We start from the raw sequence: 27,995 nt of genomic DNA on the forward strand, positions 1-27,995 counted from the left end.
GTTTCTCTCATGTTCTTTGATTCCAGATGCTTCATTTTGTGGTTCTAATATATACCTGGCCACAACTGCAAGGTATCTGGTATACTCCTGCAGTGGTGAAGGGGTCCTTTCTGTCTTTTGCTGACCGTAACATTGTTGTATTTTTATGGTGGGCTTGAATACTGTTTGTAGGTTGAGGTTTTTCAAAGGTTTCCCCATGCGGTCTGTGACCCCTTTGATGTATGGCAGAAATACTTTATTTGTGGGTGGCTGTTTTTCTTCTTCAGTTTGGTGTTTTCTTGGTTTGATGGCTCTTGTGATTTCATTTTTGGAGTAACCATTTGCCTGTAGGGCCCAATTCAAATGGTTGAGTTCGGTGCTGAGAAACTGAGCTTCACAGTTCTAATTTGCACAGTCTACCTGTGTTTTGATTATGCCTCCTTTTTGCTGTGGGTGATGGTTGGAGTTTTTGTGTAGGTACAGCTCTGTGTGTGGGGGTTTTCTGTAGACCTTGTGTCCCAATAGGAGGTCAGTTTTGTGTACGACCATGACATCTAAGAACGAGAGTTGGCCCTCTATTTCTTTTTCCATGGTGAATTGTATATTTGGGTGGATGCTGTTGAGATGGTTTAGAAATTCTTCCAGTTTTTCTTCACCATGGTTCCAAATTGCGAAGGTGTCATCCACATATCGGAACCAGACTCATCTTTAACAAATTAGCTCTTTACCCTCTTCCCACATCTTTCAACTTCGCTGTTTTTTGCCTGTGAATCCACTCATTTGGGCCCATATCAGTTCATTGGATGCTTCTGCCTGCCACCCTGCCTTTCCATCTGAGGGTGTTTAGTGCTATAAAGTAGAGCTATAACTTCCTGTGCCTCCAGTACACTGTTGCTCCTAAAGCATCCTCCAAACCACATTTGCCTTTCTGGTAGCAGTAATGCCTGGCTGACTCATGTTCACTTTATGACTTTCTATAGCCCCCAGATTCCCTGCCCCTTCTTGTAATCAGTTCATCTTGTACAACATCTCCTTCTGCTGAGATAAAGCTAGATGAGCAAAATATCACATCTGAGACGCAGATAGTCAGGAAAACATCCTAGGAACGGGATTTGGTAATACACAGTGTAGCCAGGCATGGCTGCTGTATTTAGATTATGTCACACCAAGAAAATGTTTTCATACCAAGGAAATTATTTTATATCAAGACAATAAAAGAAAAAGAAAAAAAACTCACATTTTTTGCCATGAAGTCTCTTGAACCTGGGGTAGTTTAGAACCTGTGCTAATTCATTATCCTGTGAACTATGTCTCTGTGCATAAGGAGGCTGCGTCTAAATCAGTGACATGCTTTCTAGCTCAAATGGAGATGGATGTACCTCTGATGCTGGCCTACTTGGTATCCACATGTTTCCTTGCCCATAGGTGGAATGACACAAATGTTTATTATTTAATATACACAGAGGGATGTACTATCTTGGAATGGCACACACTGTTGTGTGAGAATTATGTTACCATAAGAGTATGGATTGACTCAATAAAGGAAGCCACAACCTTCAGTTTGCAAGACTTGAACAACAGTCTTAATGACAGGTCCTTTCGGAGGTCATTCATAGGGCTGCCACGTGTCAGAAGTGAATTAATGGCATTTAACAACAACAATAACACCATGCAACTTTGCCCTTGCCAAGAAAAAAAAAATCCTCTGGAGATTCTTTGTTTGCCCTTTGATTTTGGAGCAGACTAGTAATAATGACTAATTTTAAGACTAGGGAATGATGCTTGGAAAAACTGAAGGCAGCCAAAAAAAGAGGAAGACTAAATATGAAATGGATTGATTCAACAATGGAAACAGTGGCCTTGAGTTTACAAGTGCTGAGCACTGTGGCTAATATGACATTTTGGCCGTCACTCATTCATAGGGCTGCCACGAGTCAAAGGCAGCTTGGAACAACTGGACAGCTTGGAACAACAGTAATAGTACTGATGAAAATGTAGATGTCAATGGCCTGAATTGAAAGCGGTAAGGGAAAAGAAGTTATCAGGTGACTGCCCATCCCCACCACCCTTAAAAGTTCAGCCTGGTCTTTCTCTACAGTAGGGCTATCAGAATACAGAAGACTTGAGCACTTAAACAGCTTTTGGACAGTAGTAAGGACAGATGGCTAGATGGGACCTGGGGAAGATGCTGAAGACCCTTTCATTGCCCCTTCACACAAAGCTGCATGGTGGGGCAGTTCTGATAAATGGTGTGGTGGGTGGCAAGTATGCTGTGTCAAGCTCTGTGGCAGGGAAAGTACAGCTTTGCACGTGGACCACAACTAATTGCCCCTTGGGCCTTTGGAGCCAGAGGCTGAGAATTCGCTGGTCTGCCTGTGGATTCAGAAAGAGACTGGCTTAAGATGCTCACTGGACAGCTTCCTAGGCTGGGCTCTTTTTTTCTTTCTTTTTCCTTTTCCTCCCCATGAAGCTCCAACTGACTGGAGTCTGATGATCCTGAAAATTAAAATTCATCTAAATGGAAGAAACTGCCAAAGAAAATGGGAATTGGAGTAGATTAGCCATTCTTAGGTCACTAGTTCCAAATAACACTTCTGTTTCCTCCTGTCTAGACATTCATCAAGATTTTGCTTGCATCTTAAGTACCCTTACACTAACTATGCACTGGAGGAAGTGGATTGAGTGTCCACAAAACATAGGAACAAATCTGTAACATTTAAAGGTGCCACACAACCCTTTATTTTGCTTACATGATACAATCAAATCTGGATATACTTAATTAAACACGTGTGTGCATTTTATCTGCATACCACAAGGTTCCACTTAGTAAATGACAATCTTCCTTCTTTCTATCCATCTTACCTTCCTCTTTTTTTTTTTTTTTTTTGGGTAGTCCTAGGACGCTTTCGCTAAGCATCCCTCCACCCCATCCAGAGGGCCTTCTGCCTTCCCGAAGGCCGGCAGCCTCCAATGGACCACAACTCCCACCAGCCCACCTAGCATTTTGGGGCTGTAGTCCAGCCTCCCTGGAGGGCGCCGGATTGGCAACGACTGCCTTCGCCCTGTAGACTGACTGGAGGCTCTGCGGGGCAGACCCTCCCCGGCCTTGGGCGCGGCACCCGCTAGTCCGTCAGCAGCTCCGCCGTGCCCGGGCGGGCTCATCTGGGCTTCCAGGACCCGCGACGGCCAGCGACTCCACTCGGGGGTCGTCCCGTTTTCAAGCGGCGCCCACTTTCGCCACGAATGCAGCGCTGGCGCTTCTTCTCCGCAGCAGCTACATCTCTCGCCGGAGCCGGACAGCCATCAATAGCGTTCGGTTAATTAATTTGATGGGAACAGCGGGGAGCGCCGTTTGCACTTAGTGAAGTTCCCAGAAAACTTCCAAGCTCATCTCTGTAATTGGCCTCATAAATTTGAGGAAAGAGAGAGCTCAGCAAAGCAGGCGGGCAAGCGGCGAGGCGGGGGGAGCCGCGCGCCGCGGCGGCCTTAGTTAATTTTATTGGAGAAATCCATCTTCCCTTCCCCTGCCGGTTCCTCTCCCTCCTGATTTGCCTAATCATGATAAACTCCGCTTCATATGTGCGCCTCCTGTACAGCCATTCGCTGCTTTAAAATATTGACTCATGAATATTAAGCACCCTCATTAACATGCAAAACCAGCGGACACCATCCCTTCTGCCTATCGGAGCACTTGTAATTAAAAACTGAGCCCCTGCGAGGGGACTTTTGACACAGCGAAGCGGAGAGCTTGCGCGAGGCGGAGGGGCTCCGAAGCTGCGGGGCCCGGAGGTGGCCGGCTGGGGAGGAGGCGGGCGAGCCAGCCTGACAGGCACCGCTCACCCCCCCTCCCGTGCGTCCCGGAGCGGAGGCTGGTGGCCGGCCGAGCCTGGAGCCCCTGGCAGTGGAGAAGAAAGGGCTGCTTTGCGCTGGGCGAACAGACTGACTCGTTTGTAAACCTAGGCCTTCTCCAACTGGGTGCTGATAAGGACAGTGGCCATATCCAGCCTCCCTGGGATAAGCAGAGGGCGTAAATACAGGCCATTAGTCAACAAACAAGGAGCGGGTCTTTTGTAAAGCGAATGGATGTTCATGGCTCGTTCGAGGCTAAACTACCCTCAAATACTTTGCAGTAGAAGAGGGACAATCTGCAGCAATAACCGGCTTCTGCAGAAATCAGTTTCTCTCCCAGCTTCCGAGAGCATCAAGCGCAACTCAAGAGGGTATAGAGATGCCTGCTGGGGATGGGGGATGATATAACGGAGCCTGTGGATTGGAAAGTATCAGGGCTTCGACCTGGTTGGCTTGCTAGGAATGATAGGCCTTGTACTCCACAAGGCATCGGGAGGGAAGGTGCCAGACACATTAGGAGGGGCTGCCTTGGTAAGTATGGTGTTCATGAAGCGTAAGTGTTATGAAGCCTAATGAGTTGCTTCACACCAGGTCAAATTATTTGTCCATCTGCCAGAATTGTCTTCTCTGACCAGCAGAAGCTTTCCAGGAAGACAAGCAGAGGTTTTATTTATCTTTTGCTACCAGGCACTTCTAATCAGGGACTGAAGTGGATCCACCTTGCTTCCAGGCCATTTACCACTGAGCAAATGTGGAACTAGGTTAGGATTGCCAGCCATTCATAATTTTAGGGGACTGTTTGTATTTTAGCATGCATAAATTATATCTGGTGAAATAGACCAGCATTTGTTTCCTGGTAGCTTCAGCCCATCTTGCTTCATGCCTTGTAGCAACCTAATTTTCCATATGCTCAGAATATGTGCTAAAACACCAATTGTTTTTCAGTCAAATCAGACACCCTGAGATAAGGTGTGTTAATTGGTGATTTGGGGACCAGCCAGAATCCCAGTGAGCTTGCAGTTGTTGAGTCCTGAAGAAGACAGAATGCCACTGGTGCTTTAGAAGGTTTATTGTACAGATGGCTGACAGAGATGCACCAGGGTATGATAGAACAGAAGGCGAGGGTGCAGATCCTGTCACAGGCTGGTAAGCCTCACTCTCCAAGTCTACCTGGGTGTGGTCCCTATTGAGACATGGGTGATTGGCCTTCCCTTCCATGGCAGAGGGGCTACTGCAACCTGGACAGCCTAAGTGTGTCGATGCCCTAGCTTTTCTAAACAGAAACTGGCAGAAGGAAGAATGGAATAGCCATCCACACCCTTCCAGGGAAAGAAGGGTGTTACGAGCAGCAGAAACTCCTGTGACCGGTTCAGCATGATATCATTTTGGTAAGATCACCTGATCTTAGAACAGAAGGCTTGCTAGTACAGGACATAAAGGTATCATTTCTTTCTATGCTCATGGCTCCCGGCTCCCACTAAACTGTTGACATGGCATTCATGAAATTGTGAATAAATGTCTTTTACACAGCAAATTTCCAAACCGATAATAAGTTGTGAACTTATAGAATGAATACGGAGAGTGACACATCCTCCATGTTTCCTCATCTAAGGCCGGAGGAGGTTGTGTGGGGAAATTTCCTATCTTTGGGGTGTGCCACGGAGGCATAATAATTCAGTCCTGCAATCTGTTTCAGACACTTGCTTGTTTTGCATTTGGCTCGTACCCAAGAACTTTCCTCTGTCTCTCCAGCCCTTCTGCTTTCTGTTCCTGGCTCTGACAGTGCACCTGCCCTAATGATCAATGATTTTTCATTTTGCTGGGAAAGTGGCAGAAACAACAGAGTTTAACAAACTCGTTGCCTTTCCAGTCCAGACAATAACTCAGTGCTTTGTCATCACAGGAAATGGGGGCCATGATGCGGGCGCTGATGATGGCTGCCGCAATATTTCCTATGGTTCCCTTGTCTCATAGCAAATCTGTTACTGGGGTATAATTCACCTATTTAGGCCATGGCTCAATAATAAAGCCGAACAGCTTTATGCATCTGCCAACTCTCTGTGCGTGTGTGAGTGTGTCTGCATTCACATGTCCGCATCTGGAAGGGCAGATGACTAGCAACAAACCACCTCACATAAAGTAAGCTCTAAGTGGTTTTTCTTCCTGTTACAATTTGAACGTTCATAAACAGAGCCCTCCTGCCTCTAATTTATGCCACCAAATTTACAGCTGCCTGTAAAAGTAACACTGAATCAATTTGAATTGTTTGGTGTAGAAGAAAGCAGAAATGGAAAAGATGTTTCCTTCCTTCTTCCTTTTTGTTTCTTTCCCTTCCTTCTAAATCGGTGGATCAAGGTCAATTATTTCTTTTCTCTAATGAAATTCAGACCAACTCCTAATTTGTAGTAGATGAATTAGGTCAAACATTCAAGTTGCCCTCCTTTAATTTAATGCTTCTTTATTAATTTCATGTTGTTCTTAGAAAACCAGGGGCTTGGGAATCTTAGAGGCACTCTCTCTGAGAGAATGTGGGTTCCTGTTGCAGCCATAAAAGAGGCCATAATGATGCTCCTCTTGAGAAAACCCACTTTTGATTCTAGCACGATAAATGGCTATCATCCTCTGCCAAATGTACTCTATTTAGGCTGGTGTATTTCAGCTCCAGGTACTCCTGGATGGAAGCAATTACTTTGATCCATTCCAGTTGGGATTCTGGAGTGGTTGTGGAAGTGCAACCACCTTGGTCATCAAGGAGGATGCTCTTTGCTAAGAGGTGGAAGGAAAGAAATGCAGCTCTATTTATTAACCCCAATCCCTCAGACTCCTGCAGTGCTGCTGAGAACGGAGCCTTTTTTTGGTGAACTTGAGGCTGCTAGGGATGTTGTTTGGCTACTTCTGGAGGATCAGTCTCAGAAGGTGATTTTGGGGGACTGCTGTTGCAACTTGGGGCCTTTGTGGCAGGTCATCTTACGTTCTGTGCTGTTTAATATTTATGTCCATTTATTTCCTTCTTCTGAGCCTGCAGAGGCAGTGGAAGTCCAAAACTCGTGTTTGAGGCCATCCCAGAAGCCTCTATAGTGCTGAACAAACTAACTTTTCATTTAGATGAAACAGAAAGACTACAGGATGTGGATGCCATTGACCTGGACTTTAGTGAATCATGTGAACTGAATGGACCAGGTACCCTACTGGGGTTGGGGGTGGGGTATGTTAATCCAGCAGGCTAATTGCCTTAGATATTCTGGTGGAGGAAAAAGCAGGAATGCTTTTAACCACCGTTGGCTGGTTCACTAGTTATGGCTTCTTCTTAGCCTCAGTTGCATCCCTACTTGCAACCCAATGAACTAGTTCAACTGAGAGAGAATCACAGCAGGAGCAAGGTGACTTCCAAGGCATATGCTGCTACATGAGCCCATTTGTCACTCCCTCTAGTTTTTTCAAAACTGTTTTTTTTTTTTTTGCCTAACTGATTTGAGGGTGGTAGCAACTAAATGGAGACTCATCTCTGCTTGGCCTTTGAAAGTGTGATTCTCCATTTTAATCTAGCATTTTCCTCCACCCCACCCCAAGTGATGGAGATCTCTGAGGGGTGGCCACCAGGCATCACAAAAAGCTCACCCCGCACAAGTCTGATACCCATATTATAGTTTAGGACCTCGATACTTGGCAGAATGCTTACTCCCAACTAGTTCTACCAGTGTCACCCGCGCGAGCCAGGAGGTGAGGCTGAGGAGCCTGACGCTGAGGGAGGCCTGGAAGAAAAGAACTAGAAACTGGGCCTTCTTGGCGGTGGCTCCTCGCCTCTGGAATAACCTACCTCCGGAGATTCGCGCTGTACCCTCGCTGACTACTTTTAAGAACCAACTAAAAACGTGGATGTATAGGCAGGCCTTCCCTTCCAGTTAATTCCAGTCCTCTTTCCTTTTTTATTCTTTTTCTCTTTATTTGATTTATTTTATATTTTTCCCATCTTGCAGAATCATTTAATTAATTAATTATTATAAATTTTTCTTGAACTTGTTATCCTTTATGTTGTAAGCCACCTAGAGTGGTCGAAATAACTAGATAGGCGGGGTATAAATACAATAAATGAATGAATGAATGAATGAATGAATGAATGAATGAATGAATGAATGAATGAATGAATAAATAAATAAATAAATAAATAAATGAATGAATAAATAAATAAATAAATAAATAAATAAATAAATAAATAAATAAATAAATAAATAAATAAATAAATAAATAAATAAATAAATAAATAAATAAATAAATATAGTGATATTCTCCAAATGGGGCTGCCTTTAAAACAGAACTTGCAAAAGTTACTTTTTGAAGTACTGCTCTCTGAATCTCTCAGACAACATGGCAGAAGAGACTAAAATTCCAGAAATATGTAGGAAGAAGGTACTTTAAAATTTGCACTGAAACACTCCTAATAGAGAAAAGTAACATCACTTTATCCTATGGAAATAAATGCATACATCCCACAAAAGTAAATGTATAGGAGTGTGCAGTTCCAAAATGTGCATAAAAATGTGCCTGTTTTGGTGTGAACTTCTTTTCCAGTAATTTTCATGTCAGTGTAGAAATGAGACTGAATGGATTTAGATGCATACATCCAACAACCTGGCTGGACATGGACTGGACACAACTGCCATCCTACCTGCACCAATAGCAAGAAGACTGAGTCTTCTAAGACTGCTTTCGGACATCACTACATTGCAATTTCCTTCAAATCTATCTGGTGTAGGCAATGGTGAGGGGTGAGAGGAACTGTAGTTCAACATCCAGGGAGCCACATAATCTCCTCCCTTAGAGGAGAAACTCTAAGCTGCTTGCTGATCCCTCTCTGGAAAGACACAATGCAATCTTGAGATTATTGACTCTCAAACCAGATGTACGGACGTCCTATTTTCTTCCTCGAAAATTGAATCCTGAAATGCTTAAGACAGAGTCCTATTGCCAATCCCAATTTAGAAGAGACCCATTGAATCAATTGTTGAATAGTAAGTCTCAGTTCCCCCAGATTCTGCAGTCTACTCTACTTGAGACTAGCCATAGGACACTGGTCTCTGTGTGTAATGCTTGCAGAAAACAACCAGTTACCACTCTGCCTGCATGTGCTGCCAAAGAGATTTTTTTATCCAGCTTGGATGGCCACCAGAGGGAACTGGAGGACAAGGCAACACTGAGCCAGCAGCCAGCAATGTCAGCAACCTGTCCATCCCATTGTGAGAACAAATCCTGATTATCCTTCAGTGTTCCATATTATAGAACCCGAGGGCCATTGTTTAGATGAGAAACAGGTTGAGGTGAGAAAGAGAAAACACCACGCACAGGGTTAGATTAATGCATCGATTTCTTTGTTCTTTCTACTGTGCATTTTAGGAATGTGAAGGGAAGAAAGCATGCACAATTTCTCAGATTTAAAGATTAATTTAGCCCAGAGTTGAGGAACCTTCGGCCTTCCAGATGTTTTCAGCTCCCAACATCTACCATCCCTTACCATTGGCCATGGGGGATGGGGCTGATGTTATGCCAAAACATCAAGAAATTCAAGGGTTCCACAGGCAGGGTTTAGTCTAGGGCGAGGATATACGATACAGTTCTTAAACCTAGAGGTTCAGCCTTACTGTTTTTGTTGGGTTTACATCCCACTACATGGTCAGTCCTAGCTTGCTCTCTGTGGCTCTCTGGGAAGCCCCTGCCCGTGGTGTAAGTGAAGCGACTGCCCCAGAGGACAAGGTGCTGAGGGAGACTTCGTGACAGTCCCTTGGCCATTTCCATGCCTTGGAGGATAGAACTGTGTGTGCCACATTGCCTGTCCTGCACCCTCTAACCTGCCCTCAAGCATGGTAGATAGCCTTGCCCCACTGAAGAAGGGGCAAGAGAATTTGTATTGTTTAGATCCGTACCCTCAGCTTCCTTCAACCCCATATTTGACAGCTGGGCTGTGAAATTCACAAGCAGTGAATACGGCCTTCTTTTTTTGAGCTCCACCTTCTGTGAACTCCACTTGCTTTTTCATGTGACAGTTCGATACAATGAACGGCAATCACGTCTTGCACTTACCCTCCATTCTTGCAATGAAGTGGTGCCACTAGGCAACCCATGTCTTAGGCATTCCTCTAACTACAATGCAACACCATAGCCAGAAATTGATCAGCTCTGCATATCAAAGAATGGGAAATGCAATGTGATCATCCCCAGATGGTGGTGAGGAGGGAGGGGGAGCAGCAACGGAAGTGCCCAAGATGGAGGCAAGAAGAACGTCATCCTGTGTCCTTTTTCTGTGTTTATCTGACCCTCTCTCTCCCCCCCTCCCTCTCTCCCCCCTGCCCCCCCAATACCTTCTGTGATAGGTGCTCTTATCTGCAGTGACCTTGCACTCTAGCTGATGTATAATAACGAAGGTCAGCCTGTAGGTGAATTTGGAGTCAATAGGAGCTGAAAGGATGTAAAGAAAGTGTGCAACATGCATGTTCCTGTCCATGTTTCCGCAGAAACACCCTTTCTTGACACTGACTACCTATGCTGGTCACGTGTGTGTGTGTGTGTGTGTGTGTGTGTGTGTGTGTGTGTGTGTGTGTGTGTGTGTGTGTGTGTGTGTGTGTGAGAGAGAGAGAGAGAGAGAGAGAGAGAGAGAGAGAGAGAGAGAGAGAGAGAGAGAGAGAGAGAGAGAGAGAGAGAGAGATCCAAAGCATCGGGAGGGGCGAATATTTCCCAGCCTGCTAGGCCTATGGAGCAGTGCTGGTTTGTGGACAACACTTGTTCATCCAGAGTATTTTATGAGATTTTATTTTTAGTATTCTTTATTTAATTTGAAGATGACTTTTTAAACTACAAGTCCTAGAATTCTCTGACCATCATGATTGCTGGCTAGCATTTTAAATTCTTGTTGTAGCCCAGGATAAATGCAGGTTGTGTGTATGTGTGTGCTATCTTGGCAGCTATAATGGCCATCTGATGTCATCTTAGTACCTTCATAGTTTAGGTACTATTGTTACTAATTACATAAAGAAAAGTATTATTTTTAAAAAATCTGGCTGATATGAGATGTTGGCCTGTAGTGACTAATTAGAAGTCTCTCTGGTACCTATCTTTCTTTTTGTGTCATTCCTCATGATGCTCACTCAGACTTAGTGCTAAGACAAGATTAGCTTGGGAACAAATTAGATTTTCTTTGCCCATTCCAGACATAATTATATTACATCCCTTTCTCTTTCCATTTCTCAGCAGGCAGTATCTTCTCTTTCCAAGTCTTATGGTTGGCCAGCTTTCAACGCAATCATCTTCCTAAACACAGGACAAAGGGGACATGGCATTGCTTTGTTTGGCTGGGATCTATCCAGGGGCTCAGGTCTTCGAACAGAAAAAAGAAACCATGCCAAAGCATTCCTGAGTGGCACATGCTATAATCTGAGTCTTTATGGCTGCAAAGAGACTTGAAAGGGTGGCAGCCATCGCTGGTGAAATCCGTGAAGCCCAAGGAAGATGCAGTGAGATGTATGTGATCAAGAAAGGAAGCTTTGTCGCATAATTCCATGCTCTTCCCTTATGTCTTCAAGCTGGATTTAAAATCCCTCGGTCTAAGTTTCCTTCCAGATTTGCAGTTCTAAGATTATTAGTGAGCGGAACACCGATCACTGTGGGTTTTTCTCTAGGAAGGGACAATTACCACCTAGTTTTCCAAGCAACACTAAGCAAGTTCAGCTTATGTCTACTCTGCCTTCACTTGCTCAAAATATGTAGGAAAAAAGGTGCTGGGCACCTTTAAAACCCAATTAAAAACATGGCTGTTTATTCAGGCCTTCCCTCCAGCCAACTCTTGATTTTTTCTTACTTTTCCTTTTTATTTTTACTGCTGTTCTTGTTTGATTATTATGTATTTGTCTATGTTTTATTATTTGATTTTATATTTGGAAGCTGCCTAGAGTGGTCCGGTGGGCCAGATAGGCGGGGTATAAATTAAATAAATAAATAAATAAATAAATAAATAAATAAATAAAGAAAGAAAGAAAGAAAGAAAGAAAGAAAGAAAGAAAGAAAGAAAGAAAGAAAGAAAGAAAGAAAAAGGAACAGTCTGGCACATCAAGTGAGAATGCCTGGTTGTCAAAAGTGTATAATGCAATTCCAGGTTCCAAATGAAGAATAGTTATTTAGATTAAAACTGGGGGGGGGGGGGGAAGAGAAATTGGATTGGTAGCATCAAAAGAAATGAAACTCTCTTTTTATAAGATGTTCTGTGTAACTCCTTTGATTCCTTTTTTAATCACATGTTAACACACTCTGTAATTTCTGTCATCTTTGACTATGCATTGAAGGCCAGATAGCTGTGGTTTGAATGGATGTTGAATTTATGTAGATTTCCTAACATCAGGGACAGTGATTCCATGAATGTTCAGGAAGTGAGGCAAACAGCTGGATATAGACTACAGATCTTTGATTGTTTAACCACTTCAGGAACTGTGGCAAGTGCACAACCACACCTCCTTTTTCCTGCTGTTGTGTTGTGCTTTCCAGAGTATGAGAAGGAAGCAAGTAACAAACAGAGTCCAGTGCTGGTATGAGCTGCTTGGGTCTTTGTTCAAAAACTGAGAAAAAAAGACCCCACCCCAAGGCAACAAACCCTCCAGCCATTCATATAATTAAGATAAGAAGCAATACACATTCTCTCTCCCCACTATATGAGTACTGAGTTAAAATGCTGCTCATTCCATGTAAGAAAAAGCACCCATTGCTTGGCAGTCATTTCATTAGCAGCAAAGGAACATTACTATAGTCTCATTAGCATAAGCACAACCTTGACACAAGTAATGCTGTTACTTGTATTTCTGAGCTCAGGATGCTACACCACAGGATAATAAGGTGTTCAAAGATGGTGAATATTGACTGTAAAAAAGAAATACGCTTTTGCAGATTTAATACTAATAGAGGCATAATACAATACCTATCTGCAGAGGCTCATTATCAGTAGTAAGCTAATTACCTGCAGTTGAAGATGAGTGGCATCAATTGAAATGGATGCAAACAAATGAGATGAGAATGCTGATGTGTTAGATTTTGGCTGTTTCTTTGAAGGGGTGGTTTCCAAGTCAGCTACTGAATATGAACAACTCCTTCTGCAAATTGGTGGCAAAACCATGACGATGAACTGGCAATTGCTCTGCCTGGATTCACCAGATCATATAGCAGTTCTAGTAGGTGGCAGTTTTCAGATGCACTGGCAGCAAAGCCAAAGTATAATAATAATAATAATAATAATAATAATAATAATAATAATAATAATAATAATAATAATAATAATAATAATAATAATAATAATAATAATAATAATAATAATAATAATAATAATAATAATAGTGTTTTGACAAGTCAATTCTAACTCATGGCAACCCTTTTCAGGGTTTTCTAGACAGAGGGTACTGAGAAGTAGTTTGTCATTCCCTCCTTCTGGGGGGGTGTCCTGGGACTCTGCAGCTTGCCCATGACTACACAGACAGGTTTTTCTCCTAGCAGGCACAGAGGAGAATTGAACTCCCAATGTCTGTCTCCATAGCCAGATACCTTAGCCCTCAGTATAGTTCTTAAAAATTATTTTGGTTTGGTTCACTGTCACCTGAATATCATTGGCGTTCTACCAATCAATGTTCTTGCTTTAGCAGGTCTCCTCTAAACTGGCGGGAAACCTGCATCAGTCATTGAAAGAGGGTGTGATCTATTATTACTAGAACCAGTGAATCTGTGGCAAACAGCATGATGTAGAGTGTTAGGCTATGACTCAGGAGGCCTAGGTTCAAATCCTTAGTTTGCCATGGAATTCAGTGGATACCGTAGGTCAGGTCAGTCCCATTTGCTCAGCCTGACCTCTTTCACAGGGTCACTCCAAGGATAAAATGGACAGGAGGACAGCCACACATGCTGCTTTGAGCTCCTTAGAAGAAACATGGATGCAAATATAATAAACAAACCAGCAGCAGAATAGTCAATGCAGAAAACGCAATCTGATGCATCTAGAGAGAGAGGGCTGTTCTAACTCATTCATCACTCAGCAGAGATGGAAGTGGATGATTCACCTGTGCCATCCAGAAGCACAACTTAGGTAGAAATCCTGTTGATATCTTCTGCACAACTAAGGACAGTCGCACAGTGGTTTCCTGCCTTCACTGGCACACCCACACAATCAGTTCGGTGTCTGATTTTGAAACCAACACGAAACCAAGCATGCAAAGGGAAGCCTGCCTGAAGGTGGGGCAACATCTACATGATTTCCCTTATATGATAATGTATGTGAATAGGATTCTGGCTCTTATGATTGGCCTGAGCCTTAGGCAGCATTCTGATGTGAGGAAGGAATTGGGAACTAGGAAATGACAGTAGTTAGGAGTAAAGGACAAACCAGGAGGCAACGGAAAGATCAGGACCAAAGAACAACCAAAGATGGAGGAATGTACCAGAGGTCCAGAGGCTGAGATGAATTAAAACTAAATTGGCTACTACTTACGAAAAGTAACCCATTAAGTGTTCTCATCTCTCATCCTCCCTTGCCCCCAATCTCGGGTGATAATGTATTAATTGCACAGCACATGCCTTTGTAACTGCATTTTAAAACATATTTTACAATTTAAAAATGGAATAATTGGCCCAAGGGCTTCCATGGCACGAGAAACATATCTCTCCACTGTTTAAAAGCAGTGGTTTCCAACTTTGGGTCACCCAGGTGTTCTTGGACTGCAGTTCCTGAGGAGATCTTTGATCCTGGAGTGTGGGCATACATCCTGTGGGCTGCATGTCGCCCAACCCTCTTTTATATGTGGATATTGTTGTCTTAAAATGATTGTCCTTTGTATACACACCTCTCTGTCTCTAACTTTCAAACAAACATGAGGTTCTACTGTAAGGTAGGCAAGGGTTTCTGCACACCTTGTTTTAAAGGAAAATGCATGGGTTTTTATTGTTTCTGCTATCTTCCTGCTATTTGGCATCTGCCACTAACTGTGCACTCAAGGCGGGGGGAAAGTGAGGGGACCGGAAGCATACCCTCCTTGAGCTGCTTGTTACTAAACCCTGCTCTGGCCACAGTACCAAATTAGCTCTCAAAGTCAGTAAAGGCTTATTGTACATGGTGATGGCACATTTCTGTCTATCCATCATTAACAAGCCTTTCTACAATTTGGGAGAAAAGTTTCTAAAAGAAGAACAATCCATGTAAAGTATGAACAAGTGACCTAGCCAGCTGAGGTCTCCAGCATCATGAATGTGTATGACTAGCCCATGGCAAGGCTTTTAGATTTTGACAGGCCAAATCATAAAAACAGATGAATCCCTGTTACTTCCCTCTCCATCTTTAACTACCTATCTGCTCCACAAATTCTATGAATGAGAAAGAGGATAAGTCTAAGCAAAAGCATCTAATGAAAATACTTCTAGTACCACAACAAATTTTCACATCAAATGTTTTCACTGTGAAAATAGGATATTTCTTCCTTCTCCTTTTCGCTATTTTTTGTCTAGCGCTTTAATGAATTTAAAGAAACGATTCTAATAAACATTATAAGTATTCCACAAACACATGCAGAAAAAATGTTATATGTACTTTGCATTGTTGGTTGCTTGCTGCTAACAATATGACTGAGGCCACACTGTTAAGAAAGGTGGGTTTATTTAATGGTTCATCCCAATATTCTTACCTATGTAAACACCCACACTGCACCCGGCTGCTATTAGATCTATTTATACAAACAACAGTACAGATTTTATTTCCAATACAGATTATTTCCAATACAGATTTTATCTGTGTTTTGCACCAGGCGGTTCCTTGAAGTTCACTGGTGATACTGTGGAGAAGGCAATGGCAAACCTATGACCAGATGTGGCTGCTCAGTCCCGAGTGTGCAGCTAGCACATTCTGACTCCTTCCAACCCCCCCAACCCATCCCTAAAACCCACCAAAATGTTTAGTCTAAAAAATGTCAAACTGCACAGCCAGAAGTACTGAAAGACACAATTTGCCATCTAAATGTAGCAACACTACCCCCCCCCCCCCTGGCCAACATATTCTTGGTCAGAAAAGAAATGTCAGTTTGAAAGGCTTTTTGTCTCTGTGCTTTAAATATATAGCTGGGTTGATTACCTTAAAGAATGCAACCAATAAACATCTGATCTCAGTGGTGTGTTTGTCTACAGGGCCCAGGAGATAACAGAAACAGGCCTGTGTCTATAGCGTTCGTTTAGTCGTGTCCGGCTCTTCGTGACCCCATGGACCAGAGCACGCCAGGCCCTCCTGTCTTCCACTGCCTCCCGGAGTTCTGTCAATTTCATGTTGGTTGCTTCGCAGACACTGTCCAGCCATCTCATCCATGTCTATAGCGCAAACGCCCAATTGTCGACTAGCCCAGATGATCCTTTCCCTTCCCATGTTTCTCTCCAGATCCCAGCATACGATTCTTCATGGCTACTTCTTCTTGCCTTTTGTACCGCAAACACCCTCCTGCTGTTCCCCATCCACCCCACCCCACTCATTGCAATGGATGGTGGAGAGACCCTGATTTGATTAAGCCCTTCACCTGATGGAGGCAGAGTGAGCCAGATGCAGTGGGAGCTGCCAGAACAAGGCTGAGGCAGGGGCCTATTAGACAAATACATTTCCCAGGCCCATCTGTGACATCCTTCTGTCCACCTTGCTGATTCTCTGCTTCCCACAGGCACCCTGCAGTTCAGAAGCCCACCTGGAACTGGGAATCTCTCCAGCCTGGGTTTCTGATAAGTCTGGTGTGTGTGTGTGTGTGTGTGTGTGTCTGATCCTGTTCCTTCAAGGTGATCTGACTCAATTAGTGCCATCTTGGCAGGGAAGGCTGGGCACGTGTGTGCACGTGAGAGAAAGCTTTCTGGGTCTCCTCTTCACTCTCTCTTTTCTGCCTTAATTGGAACCCTCTGAGACCAGGCAAAATCGCATTAGCACCAGGCCCCGGCACGCAAAGCCATCCATCTTTTTTTATTACAGCGTAATGGGGCTGCTCGCGAGGCGGCGTTCGATTTGTCACAGGCCTCGTTCGCTGATAACGGGCATTTGTCATCACTTTCTGCCTGTGTTAATGTCATCATCGGCGAGCTGACAGCTCGGCCCGTCGAGGGAGCACCGGCGACACAGCACATCCGTCAAGCTAATATTTCCATGGCTGTGGGGACCGGGCGAGCCATGGACACACATTAAAGCACCGAGGAGAGAGGACGGGAGACAGAAAACGCCATTGTCATTAATTAAAATGTTAGGGTGGATGTGCAGATGTGGGTGCCTCTTGCTGTCAGCTTGAGTGTGCCACAGTGAGTATGACGGCAATGCCGTCGGTGGGTGGGTACATGCTGGCTTAGGGTTGCAAGTGTCCCATTTCCCCCCCACACACACACACACACATTAACCAGCACCAAGTCAGATCATGAAGTGCATTTAAAAGCTATTTGGAATTGGGGAATCCAGAGCATGGTGAGTAAGGAGGTCATTGTTAATAAGTGAGGGAAGGAGAGAGAAGGAAGGCTGTGAGCAAGTCAGAGCCTGTGTGCCTTTCCTCTCCGTCCCTGGAGTGTGTTTGTTCCTCTAGCATGTTACTGTCGGTCATTCACAGACAGTCTTGTGTCAGGCATTTTGTAGCCTTGACTTAGTTCATACCCACCGCTGACTGAAGACTACCAGTGAGATTTGGGGTGAGTACAGGGCAAAAAAGACTTGTATACCAGGAAGTTGGGATATGGGTGTCATCTCAGTCCGAAGCAAGGTGACTCTGAGGTTCAAGAGGGGATATTTTAGTAGAACAGCTGTATGAAAGGGATGGGTGCACTCTGAGGAATGTACTGAAGGAATAACTATTCTGTCCAAGCAAAGACTCATGGAGCTGCTCTATGGTAGGTAAAGTGGTAATTTTACAATGCAGGCCGTCATTAGGACTGACCCCAAGTCACCTGCCCAGAGATTTAAAAAAAAAATGCAGGCAGTGGTTTTTATTTGCACCAGAAGTGCTTTTTTGAAATGCTGATGGATTTCAACTGCACATTCAACCTCACATACTCATTGCTTATGTGAGATCAACCCCCCCACAATAACAACTGGAGAAGTTTGCAGCAATATATTGTTCATGGGAATGTTTCTCCCTTCCCCTAGTGGGAACACTGCACCTAAGCTTATAGGGAACTGGAAAGCCTGAAAGGAAGAGGCAGATGACATCATCAACCCTGCCAATCAACTGGAGAAGTTTGCAGCAATATATTGTTCATGGGAATGTTTCTCCCTTCCCCTAGTGGGAACACTGCACCTAAGCTTATAGGGAACTGGAAAGCCTGAAAGGAAGAGGCAGATGACATCATCAACCCTGCCAATCAAAAAGTGCAGGTGCTTTGGTCCTGCAAGCCCTAGGTAGACTACACCAGGTGAATTGCAAATGATGCAGTCTGCTACACCCTGGTTTTAATTTTATAGTCCATCCATTATATTCACTGAAGTCTCTCTGTCACCTGCTTTATCTGATACACTAGCCTATTTTACTGAATTGTTGTTAGGGCTATTGAGATAATAAATGTGAAATTCTTTGAGCAGTTAACAGCAAGGCTGAATAAATCATCTTAAATAGGATCTGGCTAAGAGACTGGGAATAATGAATTACAAGTAATGCAGTGACTCTAGTTACTTCTGTGGATTGTATATTAACAAGTTGGGCTAAAAAGTTCACTTTATTAGGAAGTAATGTTTGTAATTACTTTCAAAAGTTATTTTCAAAGAGCTTATATGGCATTTTGACAGGAATGTTTAAAGTTTCATACCATTATCTTAATTGTAAGCCCACCTCCTTAATGCAAAACGATAGAAAAGTAACAAGCAGCACAAGTAAAACCTTCTGTGCTAATGTTGCATTGAATAATAAACACTGCAAAGAGTAACAGAAATTGATTGTTTTAAATAGTAAGCTGGGAGAGGTATGCTGTCAAAATTAGAGATAGTCAGGGTTAAAAGAGTCCTGAAATGAGGGCAGTGAAATTTAATTTGATCAATTAGATGCATATCCTGAGTTTCTCCCCAAAATGGGACAAAAAGAAGCTGGAGTGTAGCACTGGAGAGATGGCTATACAGAAATTGGTCCATTTTCTGGATGGTTCATTTATAACCAGTGGTCCTATTGCCTGCTACCTCATTAAACCAGAGTATGGAAATTGCCACTCACTATTATTTCAGGGGGCACCATGTAATGCTTATTAGATACAGCTGGAAAAAAATGCAGATGAACTTAGGGTAAACCAAGGACAAAGGAGACATTTACAAAACAGATCTCAACAGTGGCTCTCAAAAGCAGATGTACACGAGATGTATGTAAAGCTTGCTCTATCAGGATAGAGCCAGAGGTGCTGAGGGACAACAACAGAGCTGCCACATTCTCAGGAGTGATCATTTGTCATGGACGAAATTTCCTTTACCAACTGGGCATCTTGTATTTTTTTTACTCTGTGCTGCCATTTCTGTCAACTGGTCCAACAATAAAGTACAGGGCCCTGCCTAAGGCCACAGAATCTTTGTATACACTAATCAATTTCAGTCATTTAAAATGAAATATAAATGGTCTGTAACCTTTAGTTTAGAGCTAAGTTTTAACAAAGTGAGTGAGGAATACCAAGTCTCCTTAAAACTGGCCAGACTTGCCATGGCTGAGAAGCTGATCTGAGGGCTGGTTGGTGCAATCTGGTGAGTGCCTGTGTTTTTTCTTAGCACCAGGGCCTGCCCAAGACATTTTGATGCCTGAGCCAAAGGACAAGATGGCAGCCTAGGGACGTGAGGAATGCTTACTGAATTCTTCACTCTCACTTGTTTAGGTTATCTCAACGCAATAAGCAATTTTGAAGCTCAGCAAGATTATTCACCTTCAAAATGAGAACAAGGGAACAAATACTTTTTCCTTGTGGTTTCTGCAATCTATACAAAGTATTGCTGCACAAAACTAGCTCCTTCCTGCTTTCTGAGGCGAAGAATACATATCCACGTACAGAGAGAGCACAAGCAGAGGAGAACTGGCTGATTGTTCAAAAAGATCCCAACAACCCATTCAATTTATTTATTTATTTACTGTACTTACTGTACTTACTTACTTACTTACTTACTTACTTACTTACTTACTTACTTACTTACTTACTTACTTACTTACTTACTTACTTACTTAACTTATTTAACTTATTTTTTTAAAAAACTGAAACTATAAATTAAATTCAATTAAATCCTAAAAACTCTAATCCAGTCTCTCAGAAAACATAGTCACGGGAAAAAAAAGTACATTTTCTTTGAATGCTGTGGTTTTACATTTCAGGATATAATAAAAATCATCTGGTCCTTAGCAGGTCCGAAAATTAGATAAATACAAATTCAGATGAAGAGCAACACATGACATATTACTCTGTGTCATGATTTCTTTCACAAAAATAAAGCCAGAAGTGGAGAAGCCATGTGTGAAAAACTAAGTACACCTTATGATTCAATAGCTTGTAGAACTATCTTTGGAAGTAATAACTTGAAGTGATTGTTTTCTGTATGACTTTATCAGTCTCTCACATAGTTGTGGAGGAATTTTGGCCCACTCTTCTTTACAACATTCCTTCAATTATTTGAGGTTTGTGGGCATTTGTTTATGCACAGCTCTCTTAAGGTCCTGCCACACCATTTCAATTGGTTAGAGGTCTAGACTTTGATTGGGCCATTGCCACACCTTGATTATTTTCTTTTTCAGTCATTCTGTTGTAGATTTGCTGGTGTGCTTGGAATCATGGTCTTGTTTTTGTTGTTGTTTAGTCGTTAAGTCCAACTCTTCATGACCCCATGGACCAGAGCCTGCCATGCCCTCCTGTCTTCCACTGCCTCCCGGAGTTGGGTCAAATTCATGTTGGTAGCTTTGATGACACTGTCCAACCAACTCGTCCTCTGTCATCCCCTTCTCCTCTTGCCTTCACACTTTCCCATCATCAGGGGCTTTTCCAGGGGGGTTTGATCTCACATAAGCAATGAGTATGTGGGGTTGATCTTGAATGGGCAGTTGAAATCCATCAGCATTTCAAAAAAGCACTTCTGGTGCAAATAAAAACCACTGCCTGCATTTTTAAAAAATCTCTGGACTGGTGACTTGGGGTCAGTCCTAATGACGGCCTGCATTGTAAAATTACCACTTTACCTACCACAGAGCAGCTCCATGAGTCTTTGCTTGGACAGAATAGCTATTTCTTTGGTACATTCCTCAGAGTGCACGCATCTCTTTCATACAGCTGTTCCACTTAAAGTATCCCCTCTTGAACCTCAAATTCACCTTGCTTCCAGCTGAGATGACACTGATATCCCAACTTCCTGGTATACAAGTCTTTTTTTGCCCTGAAAATTAGGCAGGGCCTGAAAATTAGGTAAATGCAACCCCAGATGAACAACAGCAAATGACATATTACACTGTGTCGTGATTTATTTAATAAAAATTAAGCCAAAATGGAGAAGCCATGTGTGAAGATCTAAGGACACCCTTACTGCTTCTATAGGAATTAAGAGGCTATGTAGCAGCCAGGTGCTGCTAACCAAAGGCCCTTGAGTAACTGATCATCAGCAAATGTGACTAAATCTATAAAAGCAGAAGTTTTAGCAGTTTGTTGGTATGGAACATTCAGATGTGTGTAATTTTAATCTTTTTTCTGTTTTCATTTTTTAATCTAATTGTATTTTAAATCATATATTCTTTAATTTAGCTTTTAATATTTAACTTATTGTGTTTTTAAATTGCGTGAATTTTAATGTTTTGAGCCACTTTCCCTTGTTGGGAAAACTAATAAAGAAATAAACACAATGCCAAGGAGGAAACACATCAGCAACAATCATCCAGAAGCAATTGTTACTGCCCATAAGTCTGGGAAGGCTTATCAGACCATTTCCAAACAATTTAAAGCCCATCATTCTTCAGTGAGGTCAATTATTTACAAGTGGAAAACATTCAAGATAGTTGCCATTCCTAGGAGTGGATGTCCAAGCAAATTTACCCCAAGGTTAGACCATCTAATGCACAGAGAAACTGCCAAAAACCCAAGAGCTACATCTCAGATCCCATAGGCCTCAGTTAACATATAAAATGTTAAAGTTCATGACAGTACAATTAGAAAAAGACTGAAGAAGTATGGTTGGTTTGAAAAGGTTGCCAGAAGAAAGCCTTTTCTCTCCAAAAAAGAAGATGGCAGCATGGCTTAGATTTGCAAAGTTGCATCTGGACAAACCACAAGCCATCTGGAACAATGTCCTTTGGACAGACAAGACCAAAGTGGAGATGTTGCACAGCACCACATTTGGCAAAAACCAAAAACAGCATATCAGCACAGACACCGCATACCAGCTGTCAAGTACGGTGGTGGAGAAGTGGTGATTTGGGCTTGTTTTGCAGCCTCAAGACCTGGGCACTTTCCAGTCATTGAGCTGACCATGAACACCTCTGTATATCAAAGTATTCTAGAGTCAGATGTGAGGCCATCTGTCCAATAGCTAAAGCTTGGTTGAAATTGGGTTATGGAACAGGACCATGCTGGAAGAAATATCAACAACCTCAGATATGCAGATGATACCACTCTGGTGGCAGAAAGCGACGAAGAATTAAAGAACCTTTTAATGAGGGTGAAAGAGGAGAGTGCAAAAAATGGTCTGAAGCTCAACATCAAAAAAAAAAAAAAAAAAAAAAACTAAGATCCTGGCCACTGGTCCCATCACCTCCTGGCAAATAGAAAGGGAAGATATGGAGGCAGTGACAGATTTTACTTTCTTGGGCTCCATGATCACTGCAGATGGGGAAAGCAGCCATGAAATTAAAAGACGCCTGCTTCTTGGGAGGAAAGTGATGACAGCATCTTAAAAAACAGAGAAATCACCTTGCCAACGAAAGTCCGCATAGTCAAAGCTATGGTTTTTCCAGTAGTGATGTATGGAAGTGAGAGCTGGACCACAAAGAAAGCTGACCGCCGAAGAATTGATGCTTTTGAATTGTGGTGTTGGAGGAGGCTCTTGAGAGTCCCCTAGACTGCAAGGAGAACAAACCTATCCATTTTGAAGGAAATCAACCCTGAGTGCTCAGATCCTGAAGCTGACAGATCCTGAAGCTGAGGCTCCAATACTTTGGCCATCTCATGAGAAAAGAAGACTCCTTGGAAAAGACCTTGATGTTAGGAAAGTGTGGAGGCAAGAGGAGAAGGGGACGACAGAGGATGAGATGGTTGGACGATGTCATCGAAGCTACCAGAATGAATTTTACACAACTCCGGGAGGCAGTGGAAGACAGGAGGGCCTGGCGTGCTCTGGTCCATGGGGTCACCAAGAGTCGGACACGACTAAACGATGATTTAATATTAGCACTCCATGAAGGTCTCTTTGGAACACTACTCCAATCTATATGGCAAGCCCATCACCACTTGAGACACTTGAAGAAGATAAGTGGTAAAATAGCTTAGGTTGGTTTAACTGAAGCCAAATCAAGATTATCTGGAGATGCTCAGGAACTGTTTTTTACTGCCAGATCTGAGGAACAAGGTTTATAGTGCAGGAAGCCCAATTTGGATTATATGGATTATGGGAAGGACATACTTCTGATCGAGTAGGCGACTGTCAATGAGAGCTTAGGCAGTAAGAAAGATGCTAGGCCATTTTCCCCCTAATGTTATGACTCTTCAGTCTTCTATGGCAATGTTATGATCTCATGAACCATCACATTAACTCATAATATGAGCTGGTTTCTCTTAGATGCTGCTCTCATTACCTAAATTGTTTCTTGGCTATTGAAAAAATAGATAGAAACTTGTATTCAACCTACTACAGTAGTTTGTTTGTTTGTTTGTTTATTACTAGTGGAAACCACTACTCTGGCTGGTTTACAGCAAGAAGGGTATAACCCAACCACCCAACCCTGACCAAAGAGATAACAAGCTTAAATAGATTTTTTTTTAAAAAAATGACAATATTTCCTATGGCAACAGCAAAACAAACACTGCAAAATTAAGCACCATGGGCAAAAAAATTTCTATTATAGGGGAAGGATGTTCTTCAAAGCCTCTTAGAATACCCACCAAGAAGCCCTGGTTTTCTGGATCTCCCTCGGGGTAGGCACTCTCAGCAGTAATGCCTTCTGAGTTGCACTTCTGGGTTGTTTGCAGTGCTGGCTAGGGGATTTTGGGAGCTGAGGTCTGAAAAAAAAAAGAGATTAATATTTCCAGTCTCTGGTCCAGAAGCAGTGCGGCCTTGGATACTTTTTGTGATGGACTAAAAGGGAATCATTTCCTCTTTGTGTGGTGTGCAGAAACATGAGGCTACCCACAGCTGGAAACCAACTAAATATGTGAGCCCTTCGTGACCTGAGATAAGTGAGACAGTCCCATGAATCTCCACAGAGGTCTTCTGTAAGTTTGCCTCAGAACAACCCAGATAATGTGGATGCTGACCTTCAACCAGACATCCTGGAGAGTGAAGTCAAGTGGGCCTTAGAAAGCCTGGCTAACAACAAGGCCAGAGGAGATAATGGCAGTCCAATTGAACTATTTAAAATCTTAAAAGATGACACTGTTAAGGTGCTACACTCAATATGCCATCAAGTTTGGAAAACTCAGCAGTAGCCAGATGATTGGAAAAGATCAGTCTACATCCCAATCCCAAAGAAGGGCAGTGCCAAAGAATGCTCCAACTACAGTACAGTTGCACTCATTTCACACACTAGCAAGGTTATGCTCAAAATCCTACAAGGTAGGCTTCTGCAGTATGTGGACCGAGAACTCCCAGAAGTACAAGCTGGATTTCGAAAGGGCAGAGGAACTAGAGACCAAATTGCTAGCATGTGCTGGATTATGAAGAAAGCCAGAAAGTTCCAGAAAACATCTACTTCTGCTTCATTGACTACACAAAATCCTTTGACTGTGTGGACCACAACAAACTATGGCAGGTTCTTAAAGAAATGGGAGTGCCTGGCCACCTTATCTATCTCCTGAGAAATCTATATGTGGGACAGGAAGCAACAGTTAGAACTGGATATGGAACAGCTGATTGGTTCAAAATTGGGAAAGGAGTACGACAAGGCTGTATATTTTCTCCCTGCTTATTTAACTTATTTACAGAATAATCATGCGAAGGGCAGGACTGGATGAATCCAAATCCAGAATTAAGATTGCCAGAAGAAATATCAACAACCTCAGATACGCAGATGATACCTCTCTGATGACAGACAGTGAGGAGGAATTAAAGAACCTCTTAATGAGGGTGAAAGAGGAGAGCACCAAAAATGGTCTGAAGCTGAACATTAAAAAAAAACTAAGATCATGGCCACTGATCCCATCACCTCCTGGGAAACAGAAGGGGAAGATATGGAGGCAGTGACAGAAGCGATGACAAACCTTGAGAGCATCCTAAAAAGCAGAGACATCACCTTGCCGACAAAGGTCTGCATAGTCAAAGCTATGGTTTTTCCAGTAGTGATGTATGGAAGTAAGAGCTGGACCATAAAGAAGGCTGACTGCCGGAGAATTGATGCTTTTGAATTCTGGTGCTGGAGGAAACTATTGAGATTCCCATGGACTGCAAGGAGATCAAACGTATCCATTCTGAAGGAAATCAACCCTGAGTGCTCACTGGAAGAACAGATCCTGAAGCTGAGGCTCCAATACTTTGGCCATCTCATGAGGAGAGAAGACTCCCTGGAAAAGCCCCTGATGTTGGGAAAGTGCGAAGACAAGAGGAGAAGGGAACGATAGAGGACGAGATGGTTGGACAGTGTCACTGACGCGACCAAAATGAATTTGAGCCAACTCTGGGAGGCAGTGGAAGACAGGAGGGCGTGGCGTGTTCTGATCCATGGGGTCACGAAGAGTCAGACACAACAACTAAACAACAGTAAGGGAGAGGTGAGGATAGTTGGTTGTGAGGTATGGATGCTATACTATTCTTATATGTGTGTTTCACTTAAACCACCTGGAACATATCTTGAACATACCTATTTGATCAATGAAGATAGTTACTGATGCAGATCACAAGTGTTTCCATGGTCATTCTCATACTTGGTGCAGCCAAATTATCACCTGGTGGCCAATCTTATGTTGATGGGCTTTTCTGCACCAAAGCATGTTGGTGCTTGGACTACAGGTGTTCAATTTGACATTGGGATGGTTCTCAAAGTCCTACTAGCTTGATAGAACATGCCAGGCTGACAACCTCTTGACACAGCCTTCAAGAAAAGAGGGTCGTCTCTTCATAGAGTAGTCAGCAGAGACAGACTTAGTGTGTTTCACTTTCAGGAGTTAGTATTATGATGTGAAAGGATTAATGAATTGTAGAAAGGCAGTTCAGCCGAAAGAGCAATGTTATTAGAACAGATGATGGAAATACAATGAAGGCATTTTGTTGAAAGAAAAGTAAAAACAGTATTATTTAAAGCCACCTTTTATTAGTGCTTTACTTCCAGAGACGTTCAAATCTGTTTTAATTTCTATTTAAATATATGTTTTAGCTAGGGACAGAGTTTTATCTGTTTATCATATTTATTGTATTTTGTTTCTTTTATCATATGTGATTTTAATGTACTGAGAATTGCCCAAAGTGTGTGTGTTTACTATGGAATGGTTATACTTGTTGATAGATAGATAGATAGATAGATAGATAGATAGATAGATAGATAGATAGATAGATAGATAGATAGATAGATAGATAGATAGATAGATAGATAGATAGATAGATAGATAGATAGATAGATAGACAGACAGATAGATAGACGGACGGACGGACGGACGGACGGACGGACGGACGGACGGACGGACGCAGATATAGGAATGGCTGCCAAGACATCAGGATCTGGAAATAAAAGGTTTGACCCAGAGATAATCAATCTAGAGAAGACAAATTGAAATCATTAAGGTTTAAGTTAGTAATTACTAACTTGTAGGTTGGCTTGAAACAGAACAAATTCTGGATCTAACCTCATAGAACCACCACATTTGTCTCAAGTGCACTTTTAAGTAAAGTAAATAACATATTCACAATTTTACTGTTAACTGTAGAGGTGTGTTAAACACTACCAAATAATGCACATGGTGCACATAAGACTGCAAAGGTGCAACTGAGGGCACCGATTGTATTTAGTGGAGCTGTATCCTATTTCTCGCACTGACAGAATCTTGAAAAGACTTTGCAGTGTGCCTTTCTGTATGTTTACACTAGTTTGCAAACCAATGCCTTTCTTTCAATTGTCTTAGCAAGAGGAATGGTGAATGTGTGGCCCTCCGAATGTTGCTGAACTACAGTCCACTTCATGTGTGACTTTGGGCTAAATTGATCAGGAGAGAAACTGAAGTCCAAATATCTGAGCATCCATAATTTCCATATTATTGCCCTGTGGCCTGTCATGGCATATTAAAGTAATTCAAATATTTTAGTGAACACATCAGTATTGTGCAGTCTTGCAAGCTGTTGGTACCAGGGTGGTTTCTTCACCCCAGTCAGCCAAATAACATGGACAAATGGTGCAAAATATCACAAAATGCATGTTATGCAACCACATGTTAACAATTTTGGTGGTCTCCCAGAAACGTCTCTTTTCTCTGTTGCTGATAGAGATGGAGGGAAAATGTTATACTTCACTATTAATGTTTTAAAAGCAAAAGAGTTGTACATTTCTGCCTTTTGAGAGACCATAGTGTATATTTGGCAATGCTAGGTCTTCAGTTAACAACCTCAGCCATTTTGTTTGTTTCCTCAGTATTCAGACCAAAGCCCTGTTCTTGACCCCCAAACTCCCAGAATAATCAATCTGTCTCTTCTCATTGACTGTTTGATCTTCACAATTTAGTATAAGAGACAGAATAACACACCAATTCATAAATTGAAAGGTAATTGTGCATCTCCTCAGCAAAGTCCATCTGTGGAAAAGCAGAGGGGGAGAGTTCCAGAGCTGGGAGGGAAGCAGCCTTAGTCCCCTCCTCTACCTTGTCTGGTTGCTAATGAGTCCTCCCCCCCTTCCCTTCCCCCACAACCAAATCCATAGAGATAGTAAGTGCTGCATATCCCCAGATGGGGAGTGTAAATGCTTGTTCTTTGTAAATGAAGAACATAATTAACATTAAATTAAGGTAATACAAATGAAGACAACCCAGAG

At 42.6% G+C, this 27,995-nt stretch overlaps 2 long non-coding RNA genes across 2 annotated transcripts in view; one reads left to right on the top strand and one right to left on the bottom strand.

Moving 5' to 3' along the window:
• The window catches only part of LOC140705981 (uncharacterized), a 7,917-nt gene extending 4,298 nt beyond the window's left edge, over positions 1–3,619 (bottom strand). The window contains exon 1 of the long non-coding RNA XR_012085650.2: positions 2,390–3,619. This is a non-coding gene — a long non-coding RNA (uncharacterized LOC140705981). The remainder of the gene's footprint in view (positions 1–2,389) is intronic.
• On the top strand, positions 3,511–16,251 carry LOC140705979 (uncharacterized). Its single transcript, XR_012085647.2, has 2 exons — positions 3,511–4,359; positions 11,068–16,251. It is a non-coding gene; the product is annotated as an uncharacterized LOC140705979 (long non-coding RNA).
• The last annotated feature ends 11,744 nt before the right edge of the window (positions 16,252–27,995 follow it).

The sequence above is a fragment of the Pogona vitticeps genome, chromosome 3, assembly GCF_051106095.1.
Source record: "Pogona vitticeps strain Pit_001003342236 chromosome 3, PviZW2.1, whole genome shotgun sequence".
Lineage (NCBI taxonomy): Eukaryota > Metazoa > Chordata > Lepidosauria > Squamata > Agamidae > Pogona > Pogona vitticeps.